At 43.9% G+C, this 23,974-nt stretch overlaps 1 long non-coding RNA gene across 1 annotated transcript in view; it reads right to left on the bottom strand.

Annotated features, from left to right (window-relative positions):
- Positions 1 to 7,297: 7,297 nt before the first annotated feature.
- Positions 7,298 to 23,974, bottom strand: part of LOC125706092 (uncharacterized) — a 42,972-nt gene continuing 26,295 nt past the window's right edge. The window contains exon 4 of the long non-coding RNA XR_007381894.1: positions 7,298 to 7,399. This is a non-coding gene — a long non-coding RNA (uncharacterized LOC125706092). The remainder of the gene's footprint in view (positions 7,400 to 23,974) is intronic.

Below are 23,974 nucleotides of genomic sequence, written 5' to 3'. Positions count from 1 at the left end.
CTAGCGCCTCCCGATGGCCAATAGCGGTATATGTGCCCGCGCGACCCCGTAAAAACGGTATTTTACTCCATGTAACAATAAAACCTTTTTTGTCTCTGAATGGTTTAAAAGGCCAGTTGCTTTAACTATTTGGTATTATTAAGATGTTTAGCTGCTTGAATCGGACTTAGACTCTCCAAAAGCAGGCTTTCTACCGATGTTATAAAAAATGTATCCTGCAAATAACTAGGTGGAGTAAAATTTAAGGCATCAATTTTTGCATTTGATCTGTTATAAAGATTTAAAGTTAAAGGTGCAGCAAAAAATATGCCATCTTATTGTAAAATGTTAGTTCCATATTCTCCTGAACTACTTCTAAATGGCTGATTTCTAATATACCTATTCCATCCATCAAATGTCCAAGTGTACTGCTCACGCAATGCAGGGTTAGCTTCAACCCGGAGCTTATCCCGCAAAGCAAAATACAAGTAGTAGGGGACACAGTAGGTGGGAAGTAGGATTGCAGAATAGCACATCGCTAAATGTGAAATTTCCGCGAGGAATAAAACAAAAATGAGACACAATTACCCAAAATAAACCATAGCCAAATAGAATGTGTTAGTAACTTCCAAAAGAGTGTGTCAAATAAGTTTGTGGTGTTGCCACTTGTTGTGTCAACAGACACAAAGGAGGGCGGACAAATGCGACGTGATTACTGTGCATGCGCACATGGTTATGACGACGCTGAGACAATATATCGTGCGGTCCTAACGGGAAGCCAGTCCGTTACAGGGTATACATATAGATCTGGGGCAAGAACCAAACGCCCGGCACCACAGTGCTACTCCTGAGCCATCACATCGCCACATTACTATTTTTTACCGACACAGGTAAAGATATTTCCAAATACATCTAGCCACTGCATCTGAATAGGATCGTCATTGTGTTTGCAAGGGTCAGCCCCCTTCATTTACGGTCAGTGAATGCTTTTAAACTTTTTCTATTTTTTAATGATTTTATCTCCATCTGCTCTATGACACCATCCCAGGCAGCACAGGGCATAAGGTAGGAGTACACCATGGATGGGATACACAATACGAGAATTCAAACACTCAGCCACCATCTTGCCCTGTGTCAATATGCTTTTTTGCAGGGAACCAGTAGGTGGTGCTGTGGTTAAGAATCTGAAAGCTGCTTGTACAAGTCCCAACAGGTGCCCTGGGTACTCTGGGGGGGGGGGGGGGGGTCACCAAAACTTGTGTATGCAGTGTTTTTTATGTCTGCATTTGGAATACATCTCTTTTGTGAGTTTTGTTGATTTGTCATATATAGTTTGTGTTGGAAAATACGAAGGCTCCAACCGACCATCAGATCAGGTGGGGTGTTTTTCTGTGTGTGTGTGTGTGTGTGTGTGTGTGTGTGCGTATAAGTAAAGAAGTGACAGTCAGACTAAGGGATCAATGCCTGGTTTAGTACAGCGCGACACGGGAATGCTGTGCTTTGGCTGACTCAGCTTCACAGCTCCGCATGTACCTCTCAGAAGATGACAGGGTCGTAATGAGCCACTGCTGCCGCAGCCAGCCTTTCTGAAGATCGGTCACTTCAATGGGGGGAGCGCTTGAGGGGACAATGGATAGATGCGTGGGGAAGGAGCAGGACCAAAGCCAGCTGTCCTGCCACAGTCATCCTTTGGAGTACAGCTTGCATGATGGGATTGGTCATGAAAAACTCAAAACTTTAGAAGAAACAAGAAAGCTCTTGTTTCTAGATAAATTAGAACCCTGACAAAATTACACAGTTTGTGCAGAGAACATTATGTTCTACAAATAAAAGATAGATCTGTAACAGGACATGTACTGCATATAATAATAATAACAACACATTTAATTTATACAGTGGTTTTCAAGAACCCAAAGACACTTACAATAGCCGCCAGAAGACAGTGTAACGTATACAATGAGCCCACGTATGGCTGCCCTGTAAAGCATGACTTCATTTCCATCAGTGTCTTCTCCATTTCTGCAGACTGTCTCTCACGTCCAAGATGGCGGCCGTCATTCTGCCTGCGACTTTTGGTGCGCGGCTAGGAATGACGACGACGGTAAAAATATAACTGCTCAGATGAAGAACTGCGTCAGCCGGAGGAGAACAATATTTTGCAAAGTGCAACAGTAGACATACATATAAACTACAAAGAGAAGAACAGGGCTGAGTGAGAAATGGAGCCGGCGGGCGGGTCTGTTCGGTTCTGGCTGGGCTTTGATCAATAGGAGCCATAAGGGCAAACCTCTCATACTGCATACCTATGTCTGCTCAGTGGCACAAAAAGTAAATGCCACAGACTGAACAGTGGAACATTATCATCTAGAGTCTGATGACTTATCGTGTGCAAATATACCCAACTCTAATCAGACTGTCTGATTCCGGCAGTAAAATGTTCTGGTGTTTCAAAATTGCTAGAGTTTGGAACATACTTTACACACGAAATAATGTCGTTTCTATGGTCCTCTCAGTTATCAGACATCAATGCAGCATCCAGAATCTGAGGCTTTGGAGAGATTCTTATAATAGCTTTGTACAGCTCAGTCAAACTGTCATCACAGTGAAGGAATAGTGACACATTTCTGTAACCAATTCCAAATTCCTAAACATTGCAGTTCATGAGCTCTGCTTGTTGGCTGTTACACACAACACACTGTTTTACATATACAACTGTTTAGTACTAGCATAAATATGACATTTCCCAATTCCTCCACAAACAGGTAAATATGCACCTAATCAGAATTTCAGTGATCCAGAGCTTTTGTTTGGAAGCAGTGGCAGAGGGGTGAGGGTGGGGAGGGCATCTCCCTCGCAATATTTCATTTGGCTTCATCCATCCCCCCAATAAACAAACCTCTGTATTTGTTATGTTTATGTAAACAGATATAATGGTTAAATTGATATACACTTCAAACTTGTTAATCAGTGATTTCAAATTCAGAAATGTTGGCTCCTCCCACATGCTCACAGGTCCCTCTCACTTTCCTACATGCCCCTCCCACATACTCACAGGTCCCTCCCACTTGCCTACATGCCCCTCCCACATACTCATGGGTCCCTCCCACTTGCCTACATGCCTCTCCCACATGCTCATGGGCCCCTCCCACTTGCCTACATGCCCCTCCCACATGCTCACGGGCCCCTCCCACTTGCCAACATGCCCCTCCCACTTGCTCACAGGTCCTTCCCACTTGCCTACATGCCTCTCCCACATGCTCACAGGCTCCTCCTTTTCACAGATTTCACTTTGTCTTCATCCCATGAGATAAGCTGTTGATTGACCTCTTATTAATTATTTTGCCCTATGTAGAATGTTCTTCCTTTGAAAAAAGCACAATGTCTGAAGATGGCATAAGGTGATAAAAGCTGAATTGTTGCTCTCAGTTTCTTTTAACACCAGTGCAGACCGAGTATGGAAAACAAACATCCATCCATCCATTTTCACCGCTTATCCTATTGGGTCGCGGGGGGTCCGGAGCCTATCCCGGAATCAATGGGCACGAGGCAGGGAACAACCCAGGATGGGGGGCCAGCCCATCGCAGGGCACACTCACACACCATTCACTCACACACGCACACCAATGGGCAATTTAGCAACTCCAATTAGCCTCAGCATGTTTTTGGACTGTGGGGAGAAACCAGAGTACCCGGAGGAAACCCCACGACGACATGGGGAGAACATGCAAACTCCACACACATGTAACCCAGGCAGAGACTCGAACCCGGGTCCCAGAGGTGTGAGGCAACAGTGCTAACCACTGCAATGGTTATCCCCATGCCACCCCCGACATCGATACCAATAGCAATAATTTAATTAATTAATTTTCACTCAAAAAACCATAAAGACTTAATCAGAGGTAATAATGTAATCAGTTTCCGGTTTTGCAACCATAAACTGACCAATACATGTAGCGCTGCTTCTGAACACGCATATCCTGTGGTGATCGGATGCAGAGATGCATGGACGAACACACACACGTTTTTGTTTTTGTGGAACAGCTGCCACGAGGCTGAGTTAGTGCACATCTTCTGTTAGACAGCACTGTCTTGTCAGCCTTATAATGAAGCAGAGAACTTTCGGCTCAAGCGAGGAACTCCTCGGCTTCTCTTCTAGGTCAGCTGTCACTGTCACGGGTCTGCTTCAGAACGTGATGATAGTGCTGCGCTGATGTTCCGGCTCCGGCATATACAGAGACACCTATAAATGCTTAATGTCCACCTGCTCTTCAAAGCCAGCTCAGGCAGCTGATGGGCAACCGTGGCAGTTCTTTCATTCTAGCCCTGCCACGGTCCTCCATTGGTGGCTCTGACTGTGGGACAGGGCAGCGCCCCTTTGCTCGTGGACCCATAATGCCGCATCCTGCATCTTTTAATAGTCGGCCAGTGTAGAAATTGCTTGGCAGTGGTCCTAAGGAGCTGATTCAGGGGGACTTTCGGGGGGCCCCTGCCAAGTTCTCCCGATGGTGTTTCAGAAGATTTTCACATGGTCCTGCAGTAGGTTCTGCTTTTCTCTTTTCATCTTGTCAGCCGCCTGACATTTTTGGCACGATGCAATAGAAGTCCAGACAAAGGTGTCCATCTTACTCCACCAGCAATGCTGTCGGTGTTGCAGTTTCAGCCCAGTCCACCCCCTTAGTCTCTTTCATTGGCCCAGTCAACCATGGCTTTCCAATTCGAGCCACTGTGAATAAGACCAGCTTCTGTAAGCACTTCATGTCCAATTTGGGGCTGCAGGGGGATGGGGGGGGGGGGTGGGGATACCCAGCATGACAAGCCTCTTTCTCATTTAGCCTAGCCACACGCTAACAGCCTGCACCAACGTCATCATCGCTGACAGGGGGACATGCAGGGAGAGGCAGAGAGTGACACTCAAAGTGCCCTGCAAGGAAAACGCCACAGGCAGCCTGTTGCCAGTGTCTTAAACATCATCTACTTTGCTCGCAGAATCTAGCAATTCATTTTTGCTTACCGGTACCACATTTTGAATTTTCCACTTTCTTCATACTCTTGTGAAGCATCTGCTCAGGTGTGTCTTGCATGCTAATTTTAGAGATTGACCTCCTAGCACAGGGACCCTGTAGCAGCCTGAAAAAGTCAGCGATGGTAGATCGATGGAATTACCTGAGCATGTCCAGACGTGGGGGTGGCATGGTGGTGCAGTGTTTAGCACTGTGGCCTCACACCTCTAGGACCCGGGTTCGAGTCTCCGCCTGGGTTACATGTATGTGGAGTTTGAATTTTCTCCCCATGTCGTCGTGGGGTTTCCTCCGGGTACTCCGGTTTCCCCCCCACAGACACAGCTGGAGGTGTGTCTATGTCACTGTCGGCTGGCAGGCAGGTGTGAGGTCTTCAGTAGGTAAGCTCACCGGTATTTATGAGATGTTGTAGGTATAGGTAGCAAGAGCACAGATAAGGGGGAAATTAGGATGATTCCCCTGAGTGACAGAAGCCCTACAAATTTTGAAAATAACTGGATTGGTCTGGGTTGTGGGGCCAATATATTATGCTTTCATGGGGCCCAAAATCTCTAGGAGCCCCCCTGTGGGTAACATTCCCCTTTAAGAGTAAGAGTTAGCAAAGGACTATTGTGCAATGAGGCGAGGAGAGCTGAGTTCGCCCCCCCCCCACCCACCTGAGTATCCAATCAAACAACGAATTACAGCCTTTCATTCAGATCCTGCCGCGACACTGTCTCCCATTGGCTGGAGGGAGTTTGCTGGGTGGGTTGGTCAGGGTAGGTGTTGGTGTCCTTTGTTCAGGAGCTTCCCTCTTTCTGTCTCATCTTATCCATTGTTAAAGCCACAATTAGCCTCAGTGTCACACTTGTCCTAAAGATATATGGCATCACATCACTGCGAAGGTTACAGTGCAGGGTGGCAGGTCGGGGCGGCGACAATCCATCAGAGGACAAGCACATACATCACAGGTTCCCCCAAATGCATGTCCTTCAACTACAGGAGGAACCAGGCGGACCTGGCGGAATCTGACGCGACACGGGAAGAACAGGCAAACGACACAACCACCGTGCAGGGGAGGGGGAATTCAACCCCCCCCCCCCCCCCCGCTCTGCAGTGTGATGCCAGAATGCTACACACTGAGCCACCATCAAAAGAATCAACCTTAAATTTAAATTTAATTACCAGCCACTAATATAACGAAAACTGTTTTATGACATCAGTTTTAAGGCTAGCGGCAGCCGGCCTCCACGTTCCCCATTTTTGCCTGACATGGATTCCATTCTACGGGTTTTTTTTTTAAATCCCTTATTTTTTCTCTGCCTTTCTCCTTCCCTCTCTTATCTTTCTCTGTCTTTTTAGCTGGTCCCTTCTAAACGCATTCTTGCAGCTGCTCTTAAATATTTAAAGTTCCTTTGTAACTTGCAGTACTTCATTCCATTCCAGTTCCCCCATATATTTTTCTTCTGCTTGTGTCACATGCACAAATTAGCCTTTTATTTGAGTGTTTTGGCATGGATGCTTGTACTGACAGCAGGGTGATAGCTCAGATCTGCAGGCTTGTGTGTGAAGCTCAGGCTCACCCTCACCCGAACCCTAATACCCACCCCGAATCAGCCCGTACGGATGCCTGTTATGGATGGATGCAGACAGCCTCAGACTGCCCATATCTGGTCTCTGTTCATCAAAGACTGTGATGATCCAGAACCTTCTTTGAGAAGACAAGAGCACTGCAACAACACAGGCTGTAAATGCACTTTCATTCACCTACAATGGGCAGATTTGAGCAACCAGTCCACTAGAATTTCACAGTGATTGATAGGAAACTGGGGTAGTCAGACAAAGCAAAGAAGGACTAATGGATCTGCACACACCTACAGTTAAGGTCATTAGTTTACATACACTTCGGCTGTGCCAAGACCTTATCTCATAATTGGCTTTCTAATTAGGAGCCATCGCCAAAGGCTGAAGATATCATAAGCAAAATAAATAAATATAAATATAAGTAAATATTTTTAAATAATCCAAACACTATCAAGCCAACTGTGAAGCACAGGGGAGGCAGCATCGTGTCATGGGGATGTTTTGCTGGGAAACGGACTGGTGCACTCCATAGACTAGATGGCATCATGAAGAAGGAGCAATATATGGAAATTCTGAGGCAAGACGTCAGGATGAGGCAACAATCACAGTCCACCATGTGGCTTACGAACAAAGGGAATTTTATTACAAAACAAGACACCAAACACTCAAAGCTAAAGAGATCTGTTACGTGCTGTAAGTGTTACATGCCGTAAGTGTTTGCAGGAGGTCCTGGCAGATTCTCCAGACTTCTCGCCATCATTGCCATTCGCCGGTTGCTCCCTCCGGCTCCACCTCCCGGACCTGGCCACGCCCCCTGTCTTCGGCGCTACGTCCTGTTTCTGCAAAGAAAAGGCCACAGATCGCACACCTAGAAAGCTTTGCTCATTGCTTGATTTATTATTGGATTGTTGATTGGTTTGATTGCTTGTGTGTGACAGTTTTGGTTTTTGATTTTCGCTTCGCCCTTTTTCGGTACTTCTGCCCTGGTTTGTTGTTTTTCTGGTTTGACCCTTTGCCTGTTTTCCACTACCCTTTGCCTTCTCCCTTCATTACCGTTGCTCGGGGTTTGTGTGCTTGTTGTGTGTGTTCGTAACTAGGTGTGTAAGGAGTGACTGCCTTTTTGTTTTTGCGAGACGTGGTGATTTATTGTTGGTTTGGTTAGGGATCTAAGAGTTAGTATTGTTGTTTTGTTTGTAATTTGTTTAGGTCACGTAGGATTATCTTAGATTGGGTTTCGTTCGGTAGCCATGTTTTTTTTTTGTTTGTTGTTTTGGCCATTGTCACTTCCGAAGTCTGTAATACCTGGTGTTTGTGAAAAAAAAAAAACATAAAAAAGATCCCTCTTGTCTCCTGTGTCCCCTTCCCCTTTCCTTTTTTGACGGTCTCCAACCCTAGATTGGGGACTGTAACAGACCACGAAGGCAAACGGCTACCAATGGAACTAACTACGACTAAAACTAAACATGAGAGAACCCAGACTTGGAGCCAGGATCACAGCAGGGAACATCTAATTATCCACTTTCAATACAGATCGCCCACATTAACCATGGGTACAAGGCAAGGAACAGCCCAGGATGGGGTGCCATCCCATAGCAAGGCACACTCACACATCCACGCCAATGGACAATTTGGTACCTCTGATTCAACTCAGTATGTTTTTGTACCAGGAGGGACTGGAGTACCCGGAGGAAACCCCATTATGACATGGGGAGAACATGCAGACCCCACACACACATGGAACCCTGGCGGGGACTGGAACCCGGGTCCCAGAGATGTGAGGCAACAGTGCTAACCACTGCACCACCATGCCGCCCCTTACAGTGCTAACCACTGCACCACCATGCCGCCCCTCAGGGGGAACATTTAAGGGCGCTTATCACTGTACCAAGTATGGAACTTTTGGTGCAGTTCTTTTGTCACTTTCTCTTTGCCATTTACTTCCGGGCGAGTACCAGTACCAGAAGTTCCAGTACCAAAAGTGCCAAACCAGCTGGGCTACTTCTTTGGTACTTCGGTACTTTGGGGTGGGGCTTGAAACACTTCTTTGGTTTGGCAAATAACCTGCTTCAAACAAAAAAACTGCAATCTTGTTAGAAAACAATAATAAATAAAGTTTAAGAAAAATGATTGCGATCTGGTTGGAAGAACAGATACAAAAATCAGGACAGTTTGACAAGAAATTTAAAAAGTATTTAGTTTAATATACTAGGACACACCCATGTAGCGTGTTCTACTAGCGATGTGATTTTGCTGTAAAAAATATGACAGTATTTATCAAGTAAAAAGGAGTTCGTACATTTTTCACAACCTATCTTCGAGTGATTTACACAGAAAGAATGAAAATGGTTACGATTGTCTCAGAGTACGCATGCAGCGCTCATGCAAAAGCGGCGCAAGGTAAACTTAAAAATCTTTTTGAAACATATATTAGATAATGTATAAAAGTAAAAATGTTTTAGCCGATCTTAAACTCCCTGCGTATTAATGTCGCACATTGTCCATTATAATATACCCATTTTTTGCGTTCAGGAAACACTTGTAACACATCCACATAAAACAGCCAGCAAGGGGATAGATAACAGGCAGGGATTTACATGAACAAGTAAACATGGGACAGGAGTGGATTATTTACACTTAATCAAGAACTAAAGGCTACAACACTTGGAGAACCAGGGAACACAGGATGTGGATATAAACTAGACACAGGACTAAATACTCAGCTAAAGTACAGACAGGGTACTGACCTAACCAAAGTGCAGAAACTTAAGAAACACAATATACACACAAGGTTTACACAAACAGTCTTGGGGCATAAGCAACTCAAAATGTTCCAAGTATGTGAGGCTTCTGGCCAGCCTCATAGTCATGGTGGTATGAGATGCATGATTCTTAGCCGCATGCTGAGCCCATTCAGACATACAGTTATCCTGGCAACAAAAAGAAAAATTGAGGAATGTAACTGGAGTACACATAGGGGAACACAGGGAGCAGAATGGGATGACTAGCGACACCTGCTGGACAAATAGGATAATGATGGAACAGATGGGACAATGTAAGGACTGATACTGACAACAACTGGTTCTTCCAACAGGACAATGATCCCAAGCACACCTTCAAAGTTGTAACAAGCTGGCTTACAGACAACATGAAAGTATTGGAGTGGCCAGTACCCAAGCTCATACCCAAATCTCACAAAGCTATACTAAACTACACTAAACTATACTAAATACTAACAAAGCGCATGTAAACTTTTAACCCACTGTATATCTGACATTTTTGGGAACAAAAACTGAAGTCTGCCTGTTTAATATTATTTTGAATAAAACTCTTATGCAATAAAGTAGATACTCTAATTGCTTTAACACATGAATTATTTGGTAACACAAAGTTGGGAGGGTTTGAGTCAGAAAGTTGTTAGCCAAGGTATCTGTAAACTGACTGTAGAAATGGGGTAAGTATTGAATCCTGTACACTACCATCCAGAACCTGATTTGCCATAATCACATTTGATTTGTCAATAAATTTCAGTGGAATATTGGAGAATTAAATATAAACCAAGGTTAAGATTTTAAAAATTGATTTACTATCACAATGTACTAGTTGTGCAGGCCGATGACGAAATCATTAACTATTATATTTGTGTTTATATTAGGATAAAAATGTGCATGATCACACATAACCTATGAAATGAATTTTATTTAATAAAATTTGAAATAGTATGGAAGTATCATCTGAAGTCAATATAGAATAGAGATGGCAATGTCAAAATTACTGAACACACAGATAAAATACGAGTTTAATTGTGTATTCAGACGTACTTAAGTTCAATGTGCCAGTATGTCTGCCAGCTTTTTTAATTTGTAACAGCTTAACAAACTCACTACAGTGGATTAAATATGCAGTGAGAGTGTTTCCGGTGTGACTTCGCGATACATGACAATTGAAAAACTGCCAAGCAAATGGCGTAAAATGTATTACTGTATGAGCAAGAGTGACAAACGGTAGCGTCCGAATCACAGAGAAAAACTCTTTGAAGGCCACCAGGGGGAACCCTTGCAACACACAACAGAACTAGTGTAGAATGCCATCCATTTCAATGCAATGGATTTTTATTACTAAAAAATCAGATATTAGGAAACCAGTGTGAGTGATTAAAGTCTTTATTTTTTATCAGCAACACATGGCAGTTTTCACTGACCACCCTCTACTCTCGCAAAGCGGGGCAGGTCATCTCTCCAAATCCATGTTTACATAAGTTCTGTGATGCCAGCTAGCTTCCGTAGGCGGTAAATGGTTGAAAATACCCAGCGAAGATACGAAATAGAAGCTTAAAGTTCTAGCACCGATGCTGCTCACTGCGGCAGAATCCGCAGCTCTACAGTGTCTATGTAAATCGCATTAGACAGACATTAGTTCGTTCGCTGGGCGAACAGATGAATAAACATATCTGTTTATTTTCTATGCAAATTAACAATATAGAGAGCATACAAGACCTCTGTCCAACTGTCCAATACCAGAAATCTGCGGTCTGAGATACAGTCTCAATCATTCTTCTGAATGAAGTGCAGTCGCCATAGTAAACTAATCACGATTGGTTCGAATGATCGTCAATTAATCACGTGCACTGCAGTCTTACAACGTGAACGTGTATTTGTGGGAAAGAATTACTCAACTTAGTGTTACAGTGAAATTTACTGTCAAATAAAATGACTCAGCCCAAGATACTACATACAAAGTACTGCTGGGAAAAACACGTATGTACATGCATGTAGCTTACTGGAAACGGAATAGGCTTTAGGACTAACTTAAGAATAGGCTGAAATATGTACTGACACTTTAACAAACCAATGTTACTGCTTTCAGGTCGGTATAGCAGTCTACATCCTGCTTCTCGCCACAGAAGTATCTTAAATACCTCTTTTTGAGATCTTTGAGACTCCACCTTGTACTTACATCAGTTTTTCTGTTATTCAGAATAACCTTTTTCCAAGTTAAAACAACTCATAGTGTTCATAGTGTTCAGTATTTGGTATTAAAATATTTACACATTATAAATAACCACGGGAAGCATAGTAAGACTGATTAGCCTCATGATTTTTTCTGACTGGTTGTCATGAGCTGTGCAATAGAGCCATGACTTCCACTCATAGGTTGTGACATTAATTTAATAAGCGCTGACGGGTTTGAAAAGGTTACAGCAATCGTGTTTGGAAGAGTTATTCTCCTTTGTTAATGACAGGGGTGGGAAAAGGCTGATCAACTGGAACATAGACCTGTGGTGAAAACAGGGAATTTGGGAAAGCTGAACCAGACTTTGTTATTGACGTTCCCCCTTTGGAGGAGTGGGCTGGTGGATGTCAACAACACGCCCAAATATGGGGAAAACAAAACAGCTGCTGTCCAGGCACGGAAAGATGCCAGGAACCAGAAAATGGAGCAAAGACAGCACCAGGCTGTCACCCCTCACCTCAGTCAGGGTTAAACTGGGTGAAGTTCTGTATATAACTGGGAGAAAACAAAATCAGGTGGGAGAAACTGGTGCAGAGGCAAAGTCATCTGACTCAATCCCGAGTTTTTCACAACATGCTGAAAACAGGGAATCTCCCTTTTGCGCGGTAAGTCTACTGCTGTAAAACTACAAACAAATTAAGCAAGCCGTCCCGAACGAAAACAAGACAAATGGAGCCAACTGGCAACCTGTCTGACTCTGTGTAATAAATCCCTTAATCTGCCTTCTTTGCTGTCATATATTCATCCATTTAGGAATTACGCTGATCTGCCGCACATGCCTGGAAACGCAGGCTTAAGGTCAAGGCAGCCTGTATGGGAGACTCTCCTTACTTCCTGCTGATTGTCTGTCCATGCGTGTGTCATTTTACACAGAGGCCCAGTAAGAGTTGGTTGTGTGCCTACACTATGCCAGATCTGTGGTTCGATCAGTCCCAAAAGTCCAGTGCTGGGCTACCAAACCATGTACCCCACACAGCTGCTGTATCTGGCTTGTGTGACAGTAAACCCATCTATGACAGATGCTAATTAGCTAATTTTGCAGGGAAGAATGACTGGAAGATAAACATATGTAAGCACAAAAGCTCCACTATGTTGTCCTGTAATTCTGTGTAGTGGTTAAAATGCTGTTTGATATAGAATAGGCATTCAAACCGGAAACCTGATCACAGGCAGATAATTTGAAGTCAAAGTGAATAGCCCTCTTCCTTATTCCCATCGTTATGAGGTTACCAATTGAGAAAATTCAATCTTCACCTAGTGCGCACCAAAATCAATGAGCTAAGCTGATTGTTGCCAAATTAGTTTTTAATTGAATGTGTTTTAATCTTTTTTTGCACTGTGTTCATTCAAAAGGTCCCTGTAGTGACAGCAGCATTTTGATTACAGGTCTTTCAGCATGCTTCTGCTTAAATGTAGATGCCTATTCTGGTATGCGTTTATGTAGCTAGTTGTGAATGAATGTTACATTTATACGAAGCTTCAAGACACCCAAAGCTCCTTACAGAACCAAAGGCGGAGTCGCCGCGACCACCCGCACTGTGTAGCACAAATCCCCATGGATGATGATGATGGCAGCCATTCTGCACCTGTACACTCACCACGTGGTAGCTAAGGTGGTTTCAGAGCAGGAGAGAATGAGGAAAGTGAAAATGATTGTCATTGTTGACACACGACAGGAGACACAGTGCACAGTGTAACAGCAACAAAATGTGTCCTCTGCATTTAACCCATATGTGACATCATGACATAGCAGGGGGCAGCTAATTCAGCACCTGGGGACCAATGCTTGGGGGAGGTACCTTGGTTAGGGTACGAGTACCTCAATGGTACTTTGCTGGTCAGGGATTCAAAGCAGCAATCTTCCAATCACAAGGTCACCACAGCCATAACATTTATGGAACGCGTTACAAATTCCCCAGTTAGATATAGGGATGATTATAAGGCCAGATTTGAAAGGGCCACAGCGAGAAAGTTTAGTCTGGGCATCAGTACCAGCCCTACCCTTTCAAAGGATGCCCAGGGACCTTTAATGACCTCAGAGAGTAATACATCTCATCCGAAGGGAGGCACTATTTTTACAGCAGTGTTCCCATCACTACATTGTGATCCATAGAGATGACAATGGATTTCCCTCCTCTTCCAACAGCAACCCAGCTTTCCTGACTGGTCTTCCATCCAGGTACTGGCCAGGCTCAAACCTCCTTGGCTTCAGATGGATGAGCTAGCCTGAGCTGCAGGTGGTGTGGCTGCTGGAATGGCTTGTCTAACCCAAAGTTATAGCAAGCTTGGAACCGATACCAGGAAGGCATTAGGCTGTTCTCACACACTCTCTCTCTCTCTCTCTCTCTCTCTCACACACACACACACACACACACACACATATGGCAATTCAAAGACATCAATCTACCTAATCTCATGTCTTTGGACTGAGGGAGGAAACTTGAGAATCAAGGGAAAGCCTCACACAAACAAAGGGAAACAAGCCAACCGGACACACGCAAAGCTGGGGGAGGGGGACCTGAACCCCTGACCCAATAGGTGTGCTTCACAATTTTGTTGGTGTGTAGTAAACGGGTCTTTCAGAGCCACATATTCTCTTATGACACCCCCCCCTCCTCCCAGGGGACTCCTGCGGTCGTGTCACGTTTGTCATTGCAGATGCTCCCTCTACTTCTGACAGGGTTTTATGCCGCAATATTATCCTCTTCGGACTTCGGACAGGGGGAAGAAGTGGTGGGGGGGTGGGGGGGGTTTGATTCTTTGACAGGAAGTGAGGGAGGGAGCCAGCTGATGCAGGACATCAAGGACGCCACTGAGGCACATCACAGACGTTTCGCAGTGATCCTGAGGCATTTATGCCGTATACAAAATTGAGTGCTGACTGCTGGTATTGATTTAAACCACGGTGTCATCAGTCATGGGTCAGCTGCAGTAAGTCTTCCCCTGGGGTATTATGGGTAAATGTACCTATGCACATGACTTCAGACCTTTAACCGTGACCCTAACCCCACTCTCTGCACAAGGCCTCCCATTGATTCTCTCATATCAGTATTATTTCAGCTCTGTCCTGGAAGATAATATAACATGATTGGCTGGAAAACATTATCATTAGTGGATGTCGGGATGAGAGTTAGTCATGGCTGAGATGTGGAGCTGCTGTCATCTGCCACGAGCTCTGAGAAAACAGTTAGTGACCTGAGTAGCACTGTAACAGAACAATCCTGACAGGCTGAGAATGCAGCTGGCTCTTAACAGAACCCATGCCTGAAGACAGGTAACAAGACCGTGTAACAGCACCAGGGGTAGAGAATGATCACTGCAGGTAGGAAGGCGTATCCTAGGCCTCTAGCCTGCCTCTCGTCCTGTGAATTTGGGTTATGATACATTTCATTATTCTGTTACTTAGCCAGAACTCTAATTTGCAGCTCTTACAGGGGTGAGTCATGTTAAGTACCCAGTCCTCCGTACCTTCCGGTTGCCAGATGGTGTCCAGTTGTCCACGCCACCTCCTGCCCTGCTTGCAGCCTCGGGTAATTGCAGCAGCATGAAACCTGCATGGCACTTCTGGTGCCAAAGGCAGTGAAGCCAGGTGTCTCATGGTCTTAGGTCTTTCTGAAGACACTAGAAAACTTTATTTTTAACCTTCGTGCAGTGTATAAAAGAACATTGATCCATTCTGTAAAATACATATTAGTCACCCTGCAGAGAGAGCAAATTGATCTACCCTGCAGAGAGATTATATTGATTACTGATGCAGTCTTCAGAGAGGGCAATGATCACTGATCCACCATGCAGAGAGAGCACATTGATCACTGATACACCATACAGAGAGAGCACATTGATCACTGATCCATCATGCAGAGAGAGCACATTGATCACTGATCCACCATGCAGAGAAAGCACATTGATAACTGATCCACCATGCAGAGAGAGCACATTGATCACTGATCCACCATGCAGAGAGAGCACATTGATTCTTGATCCACCATGCAGAGAAAGCACATTGATCACTGATCCACCATGCAGAGAAAGTACATTGATCACTGATCCACCATGCAGAGAGAGCACATTGATCACTGATCCACCCTACAGAGAAAGTACATTGATCCTTGATCCACCCTACAGAGAGGGCACAATGGTCTGATATTGTGGATGCCAGTCCATACCTGTTTAATGCGTATTTAAAAAGATTTGTTCTGAGGGCTGAACATAGTGAGCAGTGGGGGGTCATAACCTCCTCTGCCAATCCGCCTCCCAGCTGTCTTACATATCATCAGCATCACTTGATTCCTTCCAGTCTGTGAGAATTGTAATTATATGACACAGACTTGATGGTTTAATTTACTGTTAAATTACAGACTGTTCTGTACAACTGATCAGATCTTGAAGAAATTTTCACTTCAAGATGATCAATTAGAGAATCACCTGCATGGTTCTGCAGAGACGGTAGCTGGGACATGCTGTGACCTCACATGTCCAGGTGCTGCAGGCTTGTGTATGGAGCTCAGGCTCTGTGTAAGTGGGGTCTCCGTGCTGCCTTTCCCACCCAGCTAAGACAAAGAGCCTGTGCAGGGCATTTGGTGCTTCTCTGTTATTATTATTATGAGTGAATGGTTGTGTATGAATGTGCCATGATCAGTTCAGCCCCATGTAGAGTTGCTGGAGGGACACGATTACCCTGGTAGATTTGGGGGAATTATATGTTACATTTGGTGGGAAGCCCACAGGGACATTTTGTCAGGGGGTTAGTGTTTCTACCTCTGTAGGAAAGTCTCCCCCTCATGGTGACTCCGGACAATCAAACTATGTTATTAACTGCACAGGTAATACAACCAGTTTTAGCTGTACATTGCCAAGTAACTCCAATTTCAGTTTTTGACAAGAGATTCCAGGTTACCTGTAAGTTAGTCACTGAGTGTCTCAGGGATGTTAGATTTTGAACGTCGCTCCAAAGGGCGTTTCATTAGCCAAGGATTAGCGCCTGTTGGGTTTGCAGACTTTGCCTCCTTCCAATCTGCCTGGGTCTACATACTTGTGAAGGATCCTTTTGGGGATTGGCGATGTGCACCTATAGCTTAGCCAGTGACAAGAAAATCTACGTCTAGGACCATTGACTGTAGGAAGAAGCTAAGGATGAAATCTGGGTGAACATCCAGGGTGGACGGTTGACTTTGGGTAAGCTAAAAGCACACTGAATGACTGACAGCACTCAGCAATGTTCATTGTTGTTCAAGGAGATGTTTTTTGTTTAAAAGAATCAGAAGCCCCCACAGAATCAGATGGCTCTGTGACAGATGAGATGACAGGGGCTCTGCTGGCTATATTGGTCAAACAAAATTGGGCAGACAAAGTGAAGCGTTTCTCCTGTTTACGGTGTGTAGCCCATAGCTTCGTTTGCGTCCTCCGGTGACTGGGTGAGATGCGAAGGACGTTTTGATAGGTGAGCACCTGTGACCTACAGCCACGTCAGACAACAAAAGCTGAGAGCTGGAGCCAGATTGGACCCTTAGTGCTTCATTCCCTATGAAAAGCTTTGCAGCTTCTCATGGCCTGGAACCCTGCTGCTTTGGGGTCAGCTTGGTGCTGCTGTTGACGCCACAGAATCCCATAATCCAGACACCTACAGCTGTTTGACGCACACTTTGGTGCGGCTGCTGACTACCATTTTGACACACTGTGGCCTGTCGTAAACAGGAACCTTTAATATCTTCACTCTCCTTTGTTCTGGCATCATTCTTGATTCGATTAAAGCAGCCCAGCATCATCAGAAGGGTGTGGAGTGCAGCTGGGCCTACTGAAGGTGCTATTTAACAGCAATTTATCAACTATAAGCAGACTGCCACAATTAACTTTCCCAACTACTGACACCTTTGCATAATTTATTTGCATTCATTTTCATTCATTTCCTTAGCGTAAGGTCATTTTGAATTCTGTAACTGCCGCTAGATATTTTAACCGCTACTAAATAAAGTCAGCCGTCATCTCAAATATTGTGTGTTGCAGTTGCAGGAGCCATTTCCAGAAATAGTCAAGTTTTAATGCATTACCAGTCTCTATGTAGTTCAAAACCAGGAAATGTTTGTTTTGTTTTTCTGTGGAAATGGCTTGATTGTTATTTGCAGTGCACGGGGAGCCTGATTGCTTGTAATCTGCTCAGCTAGGAATGTTTTGTTAAGTGGTCTATTGAGGTAGCTTTGCTCCCCGCTAGTTTTCACAATAGAAGCTGATTAAATGCAGCCAGCTGATGGTTACAGGTAACATGCAGATGGAAAAGAAAGAGGCTCAGAGCAGAGTTTTAGGTGCTGATTGAAAACAGCATTTGTGCTTGGATCTAAGCATGTTTCCCAATACTAAGAACGCAAAGATCGGACTTGTGTACTTGGCAAGGGCGTTCTTGCTAACTTGCCTCCCGAGAGCGAACTTGAGACACAGTGAATAATGGGATTGGTCTCGTTTGATGAGGATACAACTGCATCCTTGATATTTGGGGTAAGAACGAGATCCGGGGATTTTTACGGTCCTCTGTACTTCTGTTCTTCACATATTGATTAACAATAGCTAGCCTTCACCTTTGCTGAAACTGAAATGCAACTATCTACAGTGGGAAGGAAAGACTGTTCATGTGACTTGGTGCACTGTGACATGGGTCATGTGACGTTCTAGGAAGTTTAAAAGGTCTTAGACACCACAGGCTGGGGTTTGGCAAAAGTCACAGGCAGACATGACACTTCTAACGTTAACCGAGGCAGCTGTGTCCTGTTCCCCGGCTCAGATGAGCCACTCGCCCCCCCCAGGGTGCCGGACCCGCTGTGAGGTACAGACGGCAGGGCCTGCTAATGAGCGTACTGGAGATCTGCGCTCTGCCCTGTGCGGGACCACGGTGTGAGGTAGCACCAGCAAGCACGCCGATATGAGGAACTCACAGGAGCACGGCGAAAGGCATGACTCAGCCGAGCAGGGACCGAGAAGCCCACCCCCTGTGGGCCTCTGGGGGCGTACTCTGCATTTCAGCTTTAATAAGCCATCAGAGCAGTCTGCCTGTCATTTTATTTTTAACCCATCAGCCCCCCCCCCCCCCCCCCCCCCAATAAGACACCCCCATCTCTCACTCTGTGTCTCCTTCTGCATGATTTAATTCCAGAAATCACAGATTGCAGAATCTATTGAAGCATAATCTCCAGTTTTCAGGCTCGCAGGTCATTATTTGGGGCCATAAATTCGGCTCTGGCTTGCAGCGCTGCTAACGAGATCACATCACAAATCTGAATAATAATCCCCTATTAATGAAGAAATGCCACATCTCTAATCCCAGCCATTTTTGGGAGGTACTTGTCATGCTTGGTGAATTTTAATGCCTTTTAATACTTCTAAAAATAAACAGCATATGTTGGTCTTGATGAAGATTTAAAATGTCAAAAATGAAGTCACAGCACAAAATATACCATGTCACTGTTTCTATCTATCTATCTATATATCTATCTATCTATCTATCTATCTATCTGGTGTTACAGTTTAATTAAATATATTTAATAATCTCTAATTTCTTTGTACCCTGAACCCGCAGAGACCCCCTAACCCCCACCCCACACACACATGTGACATGTTATGATCTTTTTTTGCAGTGATGGCTGCAAATAAGTTGAGCTTCTGAATAATAACCCCTAATCATCACAGATCAGCAGCAGAAAGATTCCCAGAACTCAATCTGTCATTTAAAAATAGATGTGGAAAAGCATTTAAAAGTTTAAACTGGAAAATTATATTCTGTAACAGGCTTGCATTTATAGTTACAGAGTGACTTGAAAGAGATGTCTGAAATCTGTGAGGGTCCAGGGAAGTTATGGACTCACCAGTGCTCTCTGTCTTTGAGTTTTGAAGCCCTTCCCGGGAGAATATGGGAAAAATCACGACAGTCAATCCAAATATCTGATGTGTATTTGATGTGAAATTACTTCCAGAAATATCATATGCAGACATACAAATTTAATCACATTGCTACGTCCAAATAATAGAAACTGAAATTAATCATGCGATGTGAGCATTTCAGTTTAAGGAGTGTCGCTCACATTTTCTTGCATTTCTATAACCAAACACATTCCCTGATTATTAAGAGTCAGTTTCATGCATCTTATTTGAGTATTATTGCTTCTTCGCTTTTGCCGTGACTAACTCAGTTATTCCAGGTTTGTGGGCTTGGATGAGCAGATCTCTATCAGGCTGACGTTGTCCCAACACTGACAGTTTGTCTTTCTTGATGTTTAATTGGTAAATGCTGCAGGCCCCATTTTTTCCAACAACTTTAACTCACAGACACATTGCTTGATGTTTGTCTCCAGAATGTTTAATCCACGGTTTTCTCAATGATGTCATTCTGGTCCAAGAGCAACGAACTGTGACACTCCCACCGCCACGTTGGACATTAGGGATACGACTGTTTTGCCAAACATTGAGTCTTTGGGTGTGGCTAGATCGATTTTAGACTCCAGGGAACATTCTTCTGTTTTTCTGTTCTTTTGGACGTCCTGTATAACTTCTCCCATTCTCACTCTCTTCGATCATTACAAAAGATATTCGCATATAGGTGGAGTGGACATGGTTTTAATTTCCCTTCAGCTGTGGACTATTTATCTTGTAGTGCACTGAAGAATCCCAAAAACTCTCACAATCATTACATAATGCTGTACAAACACACTGACTCTTTTTAGGGTTTATTGCAGTAACCCTGTACAGACTCTTCCTGACTCTCTTGAGGGTTTATTGCTGTAACCCTGTACAGACTCTTTCTGACTCTCTTTAGGGTTTATTGCCGTAACCCTGTACAGACTCTTCCTGACTCTCTTGAGGGTTTATTGCAGTAACCCTGTACAGACTCTTCCTGACTCTCTTAAGGGTTTATTGCAGTAACCCTGTACAGACTCTTCCTGACTCTCTTGAGGGTTTATTGCAGTAACCCTGTACAGACTCTTCCTGACTCTCTTGAGGGTTTATTGCAGTAACCCTGTACAGACTCTTCCTGACTCTTTAGGGTTTATTGCCGTAACCCTGTACAGACTCTTCCTGACTCTCTTGAGGGTTTATTGCAGTAACCCTGTACAGACTCTTCCTGACTCTCTTGAGGGTTTATTGCAGTAACCCTGTACAGACTCTTCCTGACTCTTTAGGGTTTATTGCAGTAACCCTGTACAGACTCCTCCCAACAAGCACTGACTCTCGTTAGGGTTTCTTGCAGTAACGCTGCTCTCAGAGCATCCAGTGCTTTGTGGTTCCTGTGTAGGATTAAGCCTCAGTCTGACCCCGTAATGGAAACAGAGGTATTTAAAATAGATAGAAAGACGTAAAGCAGTAACCTGTACGTGTAAGTCTAAACAGACCGTCATGTTCACCTTCAGGACCTCCCATATTCTGCTCTCATTATTTTCATTGGTTGTTACTCTACTAATTTTATACCTGACTATACTTTTCTCATAGTGAATGAATTTAGATAATAAACCTTCACATATTTTTGCACAAATACCCATCGGAAAAATGTCTTTCAGAGCACATTACAAGCCTTTAAGTGGTACTGTACTGTTCATGTGCATTATACTTTACATGTATTTTTACATGCTCTGGTAATTTTCATAACTACCTTTCATTTACCCATCAAGGTATGATCAAACAGAAATATACCAGGCAAATTCCTTTGGTTAATTCAGCTCAGCTGTGAAGGCAAATCGCTCAAGGTCCAGTTGACCAGCCACTTCATTTGACGTCAATGTTAATATCAGTAATTCAGATTGCAGTCCGGTTCATCTACAGTATTAGTGCCAGTGGAATAACAGAGTAAAAGCAGGGTGAGATTGACTGAGACTAAGGACAGCCTGCTTATTCATCTGTTAAGTAGAATGTTCTTATAACAGTATAAATCAGGCATTTGTTTATATACTAAATGCTTCTCATTTATAAAACAAACATCATATGTAACCCAAACATGATGAGCCATAGCATTAACACCATCTGCCTCATGTTGCGTAGAGCCATCTCATGCCCACAAAGCAGCTCTGACCCACTGAGGCATGGGCTCCACAAGACCTCTGAAGGTGTCCTGTGGTATCTGGCACCAAAACATTAGCAGGAGATTCTTTAAGTCCTGAAATTCTAAGATGGACCCTCCATGGATCAGACTTGTTTGTCCAGCACATCCCATAGATGCTCGATTGGGATGATATCTGGGGATTTTGGAGGCCAAGTCAACACCTTGAACTCCTTTTCATGTTCCTCAAACCATTCCTGAACAATTTTTACAGTGAGGCAAGAGTATTATCCTGATGAAAGAGACCACTGCCATTGGGGAATACCATGGCCATGAAGGGGTGTCTGCAGCAATATTTAGGTAGGTGGTACATGTCAAAGTAACATCCACGTGAATTCTCAGGAGTAGCAAATCCGGCTTGATCTCATGTCAGCCACACACACACACACACACACACACACACACACACACACACACACACACACACACACACACATATATAGACCATGATTGCTCTGCACAGAGAAACCCACAAATACATGCACAAACACAGACTTTAAACTGGTTAAATTTGCAGACGACACCAAGGTGTGTGGTGTAGGAGATAATGATCTAGCAGCACAGAGGCTACAATGGGATCTTGATTTAATTAGTGACTGGGCTGATACTTGGCAGATGAAATTTAACGTAGATAAATGTAAGGTAAAGCGTGCAGGGAGCAGAAATATAAAGTACAGATATTTCATAGGTTCCACTGAAATAAAGGTAGCTGATTATGAGAAAGACCTCGATGTATGTTGATGCTTCCATGTCCCACTCTCACCAGTGTGAGGAAGCAATTAAAAAGGCCAATAGGGTGTTGGATTACATCTCTAGGTGTGTGGAGTTTAAGTCAAGGGAGGTGATACTACGATTATATAATTCCTTAGTAAGACCCCACCTAGACTATTGTGTGCAGGTTTGGTCACCATACCTTAAAAATAACATTAATATCTTGGAAAAGGTTCAACGTAGGGGTACAAGAATGATTCCTGATCTTAGAGGAATGTGTTTTGAGGAGAGGGTAGCTGAGCTGAACCTGTTCAGCCTCGCACATATGAGATTGGGGGGGACATTATCCAGATATATAAGATCCTAACAGGTCTGGATGCTGTTCAGCCAAACGGTTACTTTAATATTAGTTTAAATACTAGAACTTGTGGCCATAAGTGTGAATTAGCGGAAGAACATTTTAAACTGAATTTGAGAAAACACTTCTTTACACAGCATATAGTTAGAGTATGAAATAGTCTTCCTGCTAGTTTAGCGCAAGTTAAAACCCTGGGTTCCTTTAAATCAGAGCTAGATAAGATTTTAACAATTCTGAGCTATTCATTAAGTTCTCCCCAAACGAGCTTGATGGCCTCCTCTCGTTTGTAAATTTCTTATTCTTATGTAATTTCCCTAGAATGAAGAGAAAATGGGCTGGTCCAGGGCTGAGAATCAGTCCCACTCCGTGCCCGGCTCCACCCTTCAGTGAGCAGGATGGGGCCGGTCCGTCTGCATGATGTCCATCACAGTGCATTTTTAGGCAAATTTAGCACAGCATCCATGCCTGGATATGTAATACACGCTTAAGAAAAACAAAGAACGGCACACAATCTGGGATACGGTTCATGTGTAAAGGACTCACTATCAAGGCTTCCTGGGAATCTGTTTTGTTTGGATTGCGGCCTGTTTTACCTCTACGCTATCTACAGAAGGGCCTGATCGCCTGTGAAATAAATCCTTGATACGGCAGTGGAAGATCCCCCCCCAGAACTGGCCCTGGTTATGAGACCCTCCAGGATGTCATCCTTATGTAGCCTGAACATTATTTACCTCATTAATGAATGAAAATTAAAGAGTAGCACACAACTATTCTATTTCACAGGATTTTGTTCTCCGGGTTCATGGCTTGACGCTACAGAACATGAAATCAGGTCCTCTGTAGTCCGGAAGCTCTGTGATTTAGTGCTGCGGCCTCGTACTTCCAAGACTGTGGGGTTCGATTCTAACTCTGTGTTGAGTTTGCATGCATATTTCCTCCTGCAATACAAAAATACAGTCGGGCATATAAATTGGCAATAATGTGAGCCCAGCGTTCGCTTAGAACGTCATCCAGGGTGTCTGCTGCCTTTCAATAAGCTCCAGAATTAGTGCAGCCTGGTACTGGAGACCTGGTTCAAAAGATGGATGGGCCCATAGTAAGTTACACAAAACACAGTTCATGTTAAATAAATGTTAATGCCAAGTAATGATTTAAAGCAGTATAATTACTCATTTGGGTGTTATCATTTAGTTAATCTTCCAAGTAATTGGATTTTTAATGCGGTTAGCAGATGTGATCTATTAACCTTAATGATTTGTTTAG

Source organism: Brienomyrus brachyistius, chromosome 13, assembly GCF_023856365.1.
Source record: "Brienomyrus brachyistius isolate T26 chromosome 13, BBRACH_0.4, whole genome shotgun sequence".
NCBI lineage: Eukaryota > Metazoa > Chordata > Actinopteri > Osteoglossiformes > Mormyridae > Brienomyrus > Brienomyrus brachyistius.
This window is presented reverse-complemented; position numbering and strand designations above follow the sequence as displayed.